This window comes from Bison bison, unplaced genomic scaffold, assembly GCF_000754665.1.
Source record: "Bison bison bison isolate TAMUID 2011002044 unplaced genomic scaffold, Bison_UMD1.0 scf7180017864181, whole genome shotgun sequence".
Classification (NCBI taxonomy): Eukaryota; Metazoa; Chordata; class Mammalia; order Artiodactyla; family Bovidae; genus Bison; species Bison bison.
The window spans coordinates 8,755,133-8,761,807 of NW_011494753.1; positions in this window are offsets into that span (position 1 = coordinate 8,755,133).

Genomic DNA, 6,675 nt, shown 5'->3' on the forward strand with positions numbered 1-6,675 from the left:
GTGTCCAACTCTTTGCGACCCCATAACTGCAGCCTACCAGGCTCCTCCGTCCGTGGGATTTTCTAGGCAAGAGTGAGGAAATCTTTCCTCAGTTTAGTCCCACCAGATCTCTACAGCATAATATTGGCCAGAATCATGTTACAGATTCATCCAAGGTAACTGGGCCACAATGACTGGTTCAGACCAACCAAGACCCATTCCCTGGGGCCCACCTCCCCAGAAGCACATAACCCTGCAAAGAAAGATGGAGGATACTTAGATAAAATTGGGGTGGGGAGGGTGCTGGGAAGGAGGAAAATGAAAGTGGAGGGAAGGGCTCTTGGGTGTTGACAAGTTGAAAAGCAGTTGGGAAAGGATTCTAAAGTTAACAAAATGGCCTGATGGGCTGGTACGACAGCCAGGCTGTGCACTGATAGGTCTGAATAGGGCCACCTTCTTGGCAAAGACTGTGAGCACGTCCAGGAGCACTTGGCTGATGAAGCAGGGTCCTTGGAGACCTTGCTTTGATGAGAGGACTAGAACATTCATTATCAGCAAACCTCTGTGTTTATATGTAAAAGGGCATCTCTAACTTGGAAACAGAACAGTCCCCTGAGCTGCTGAACTTGCCCTTCAGTACACTAGCGCAAACATTTCCCTGTAAGGCTGTTTTCACAATTTGTTGGCTCAGCAAACATTTTCCCAACAATAAAGACAACTGCCAACCAGAGCAGAATTAGTCAAATTATGATATCTAGTGTGGGTCTAAATTAATCATATTTGATATTATTGAAGGAAGAAGAGAGAAAGGAAAAAGAAGGTCTGCCTTTATCTCCATTATTTTGTACCTGGAGAACCTCTGGGGTATCCCTTAGCCCCTTCTCTGGGCAGTGTCCCCGGGTCTGCACTGTCGCAGCCCTTTCCCGCCCATCAAAATATGAAGCCCTCTTGTCCCAACCCTGCAGAGCTCTCTCTGCTGAGAGTAGCTATGGTGCCTGGTCTCTTCTGATTTTTGTGGTGGAGCCGGATTGTGGGGAGAGGAGCCGAGACCTGTTGAGAGGAACCAGGCGACTCCGAAACTGAAAGCAGTCAAGGACTCCTGGTGATCATGGCCATGTGGTCAACAGTGAGATGCAGTCCAGATGCTGGCCCTGGGCTGATGTGAAGGTGGCATGAGGCAGATGCCTTAGCTGGGCCAGGCTGAGATGAGCTTCTTAAGGCAGGACCATGCCTGATCACGTGTCTCCTGGCAACAGGATGACTAGCACTTATCTGGCAGGTACTGAAGAAGGGACCTGGCTTTGGAGAGGGGATCCATTCAGCCAGCCATTTTGGACTAGGTGCCCTGCCTAACAAGACCCGGAATCTTACCAGGTCACTACCATTTCAAACCTGACATATTTTCCTATTTGGAGGTTTGACATTTTCCACTTGCTCCTTGAAAGAAAAGCTATGACAAACCTAGACAGCATATTAAAAAGCAGAGACATCATTTTGCTAACAAAGGTCCATGTAGTTAAAGCTATGGTTTTTCCAACAGTCATGTATGGATGTGAGAGTTGGACCATAAAGAAGGCTGAATGCCAAAGGATTGATGCTTTTGAACTGTGGTGCTTGGAGAAGACTCTTGAGAGTCCCTTGGACAGCAAGGAGATCAAGCCAGTCAATCCTAAAGGAAGTTAACCCTGAATATTCACTGGAAGGACTGATGTTGAAGCTGAAGCTCGAATACTTTGGCCACCTAATGCGAAGTGCCAACTCGTTGGAAAAGCCTGATGCTGGGAAAGATTGAGGGCGGGAGGAGATGGGGGCGACTGAGGATGAGATGGTTGGATGGCATCACCAACTCAATGTACATGAGTTTGAGCAAGCTCCAGGAGATAGTGAAGGACAGGGAAGCCTGGCAGGCTGCAGTCCATGGGGTCACAGAGTCAGACATGACTTAGTGACTGAACAACCACAGCAATTCATTTATTTAACAAATATTTATTTAGCACCCACCATGTGCCAGTTTGCTGTTGATGAAGCATTGGGCACAGCAGACAAAAGTGCATGTTCTGCAGACACTTACATTCAGTTGAGGAATATAGACCATACAGAGTGTTGAGAAGTAAAATACAGAGCAGGTATGAAATTTTCAGCAGCCACATGTGGGGAGCAGCTACTGTATTTTTTTAAATTATTTTTTATTTATTTGTGTGCACCGGGTCTTAGTTGTGGTACTCAGGATCTTTCAGCATCTGGGATCTTTAGTTGCGGCATGTGAACTCTTATTTGTGCCACACGTGGGATCTAGTTCCCTGACCAGGGATCAAACCTGGTCCCCCTGAATTGAAAGAATGGAGTCTCAGCCCCTGGAGCACCAGGGAAGTCCCTACATAATATGTTCAAAGTTTGTTCAGTGCCACAGACCTGTCAAACAAGTGCTACGAATAAATAGCAAGTTAAGAAGAGGGATGGAGACTATGATTCAGGGTAACAGTTTTACATAGGATGGCCAAGGAAGGCATACTAAGAACGATATTCGGGTAAGTAAGATATGAGGATCTGGGGGGAAAGCGTCTCCAGGTGGCAGGAACGGCAGAAGCAAAGGCCGGATGTCGATATTGTCCACTTGCCTCTCCAGACCACTCTCCACCCTTCTTCTCTCAGTCCCCGAGGACTGACTTCCATGGGCTACAGGCATGGACCCTCTGCTTTTTGGCTTCTAGCTAGGTTCAGTCTGTGGTAGGTACCAGCAGGACATCAGAGGGTATGAATGGAATGAGGTCAGAGTATTTAGGCTCTCTCCCTGTAGGGTATTGGCATGCCATCTACAACTCTCCCAAAGGCTCCAGCTCCTCTCCATAGCCTTACCACAGCCACCTTCTCTGGGTTCTGTTTTCTGCTCCTTCTTCCCATCACTTCTGGCCTTGCTGTTGCTTGCCCTGGGCTGCTGCATTGTCCTACTGATTTCCCTAAACCTCGAATCTTTGTGAGTGGTCCCTTTATTAAATTCTCCTCAATGACTCAGTTTGAGGGGGCCCTCTGTTTCCTGAAAGGACTGATCTTGACAGATATGGGGAGGGACTTGCCTGGAGTGTCTTAGGAACCTCAGGCTGCTCTGGTGCCTGGAGAGGAGTGAGCCAGGGAAGGGGGAGGGATAGGAGAGGAGGTCAGAAAGGCCATGGGAGCCACAGCTGAAAAGGTCTTGCGGGCCATTATAAGGACTGTTTCCTTTGAGAGTCTTCAAAAACTTTAACTTGGGGAAAGGATGGTATCTCTTTCTCAGCTAGCAGCTGGGAGAGAAAATAGGGCACCTTCCTTCCCAGGGTGTCTCCCGGCCAGGGAGGGTGTCAGCCGGCCAGCAGGGCATGAACTCTGCCCCTAGTGCAGTGAGATGGCACAGACTCATCTGATGGTCTCTGCCTTAAGTGTGGGTTCTTTCCAGACACTCCCCAGCCAACAACTCCTCAACTCCATCGTGGGGCCTTCTGGAGATAAAACTAGCCTCTCACAATGCTGCTGATGGAGGCATTGTTGGCACAGGGGCAGACCCGTTGGCACAGAAGCTGTTAGATAAGAGTAACTTCTTAGGATTCTGTCCAACCTGCCCAGGACTTCTTGGATCTGCCTCAAATGTTGAGGTTTAATCACTCAGAGAGCACTGTTGGGTAAGCCTCTCTGGCCTGCAGGTTTCGGCTCTAATCCTTTCAGTTGCAAGCCCCCAAACCCAACTCCTAGTAGAAGAGAAAGATGAAGAGGGGGAGGAGAAGGAGGAGAAAGAAGAGGAAGTGGTAAAGAAGACGGAAAAGGGGAGAAAGGAGAAGATGGGAGAGGTGGTGATGCTATCAGTTCACATAACAGAGAAGTTCTATGGTGAACTTCCCTGGCTTCAGGAATAACTGGATCTCATTGCTCAGTGTCATCAATTCTTTTCCTCCCTCCCCTCATCCCTCAGTTCTGCTTTCCTCTAATGGGCTTCTTAAAAATGGCCACTGGTAGGTCCAGAATTATTTTCTAACCAGCTTAGCCACTTCTGGCAGAAAGAGAACCTTGCTTTTCCAACAATTTCATGAAAACTCCCATAAAGGGTTCTCAGTGGCTTGGCCTGAGTCATGTTTTAGCCTAGGGGCTTGGGATGGGGTTAGTTCCACCAAGCCTATCAGCTAAGAGTAGGGGTGGGGTGGTCCCCAAAGGACAAATGAAGTGATATTTCCAGATGAAGAGAGAATGGATGCTGGGCACACAAAACCCCTCACAGGTCTTCTACTATCGACTGGGGTAACCATATAATGTATGTCCAAGCCAGTACTCATTTAAAAAAAATGTATTTATTTGGCGGTGCTGGGTTTTAGTTGTGGCACACTGGACCTTTGATCTTCATCGCAGCATGCAGGGTCTTGTTGGACCTAGTTCCCTGACCAAGGATCGAATCAGGGCTCACTGCATTGAGAGCCTGGAGTCTTAGCCACTGGACCACCAGGGAAGTCCCAAGCCAAGACTCTCTTGAGAATGAAAGAGAGAACTTTAAATAGATAAGTATCATTAGCCTGACTAGAGCAGCAAAGAGCCAGAGAGCCAGGGGCTGCCCCATTTGAGCCTTGGATCCTGCAGACTGAATCTCTCTGTCTTTCTGGGCACAGGTAGGAGAGAGGAAGGCGCTTAGGGCTCGGATCTCAGGTAGGGTGGTGGGTGGCTTGGTGGGGTGAAGACACATTGGAAGACAAATCCTATTTCTCCATATTCACTTAAACTCCACTTTTCTCAAACTGTCTCACACCAACCTTCCACTCCCATGCTTTGTTCAAGTTACGGCCCTGCCTCATGCCAGGGGTGCCCTTCCTATTCTCCTCATACTCCAGGACGCCTCTCTATTCCTTTGCTCACCCCTAGGGCCCTCAGCCTTCTCACAGCTCCTGTGGCATTTGCAGAGTTAGCCTAGGCTCTGTTCGGGTGTGATTCCTGCTGCCACCACTGGGTAGTGAGTTTGTTCTGGGTCTGGTTGTCTCCTCATCCCCTGACCACACAGCCCTCAGCAGTGCTGACTGAAGACTCCAGGCTAGGCTGGGCCAAAACCCTCAACTGTGTCTAGCCCAGAGACCCCTCCTTTTTGCACTGCCCACCCTTCCCTCTGTGTTCCTAGTATCGATTGCTAGGGAATTCTAGCCAAAGAGCTTCTCACGCAAAGGCATACAAACTTTGACCCAGGATTGGCTGTTCAACTCCAGGTCAAGGTCCTCTAACCTCCCGCCTGTCTCCCTCTTTGTCTGCCCCGGTCCCCTGTGGGCCCCCTTCTGTCTTTTGAGCTATTCTCCAAGACAGGCTTGGTGATGAGAAGCGCAGGGCCTCCCATAACCCCAGTGCATTAGACTCTTGTCCAGGAAGATGGGGAGAGGGGGGCATTCTGACTGAGGCACTGAGCCTGTCTACCTTTGGCCCCCTGGGGCTTTGCTGGTAGTCTGGGACAATAAATCAAATTGGGAAGAGCTCTGGCCTGGAAGCAAGGGCCTGGGCTCTGCTTTGATTTGTCATTTGTCCTTCAGCTTTCTTTGTTCTGGTTTCAGTCTCTCCAGCCAAGAAGTGGGACAGGACTTGGCTTAATTAGCTAAAATTTCTTTGGAATCAAGAGTTCCTTGGAGGACTTCCCTGGTGGACCCTGGTAGTCCAGTGGTTAAGAATCTGCCTACCAATGCAAGGGACACAGGTTCAACCCCTGGTCTGGGAAGATCCCACATGCTGAGGTGCAACTAAACCCGTGTGCCACAACTACTGAGCATATGGGCCACAACTACTGAAGTCCACATGCCCCAGAGCCCGTGCTCCTCAACAAGAGAAGCCAGAGCACCGCAACTAGAGAGTATTCCAGGCTTGCCACATCAGAAGAAAGCCTGTGCACAGCAAAGAAGACCCAGCATGGCCACAAAAAAAAAAAAGAAAAGAAAAGAAAAAAAATCCCTTGGAAATGTGAGGAAAGCAACATATCTTTTACCAAGAGAAGAGTTTTTCTGCAGATGGTATTTCAGCTGTGAAGAGCAGGCTGCCATGAGTCTTCTTTTATTTTTTAAGTTTTATTTATTTATTCGTTTTGGCTATTCTGGGTCTTTGTTGCTGCACAGGCTTTTCTCTAGTTGGGGAGAGAGAGAGGACTAATCTCTAGTTGCAGTGCATGGGCTTCTCACGGTGGTGGCTCCTCTTGTTGTGGAGCATGGGCTCTAGGGCTCCCAGGCTTCAGTAGTTGAGGCACACGGGCTCAGTAGTTGTGGTTCCCTGGCTCGAGCACACAGGCTCCGCCACATGTGGGAGCTCCCTGAATCAGGGATCACACCTGTGTCTCCTGCACTGGGAGGTGGATTATTTACCCCTGAGCCAGCAGAGTAGCTCTGGGATGATTCTCTAGAGCTACAGAATTGCTGGGGACTCTGAGAGCCAAAGGAGAGACTGGGCTACAGAGCAAGGTGATGGACTTGGAAGTGGACTTGCCACAGCTTCCACATAAATTCTTTCCACTCTCTGTGGCTCTAGCTCCTACTTGGTGTAAAGGATAGACCTTTCTCGGGTACTGCAAAAATTCTCAGACAGAGCCTGAGATGCAAAGATGAAATGAATAGAAGGATGCTGGACAGAATTGAAGTCTAGCAATACCTCCCTGTCTCCTGCCTGTTCTGTTACCTAAATTCCACCATTATATCATTAGCACTTTGGGCTCAACACCCT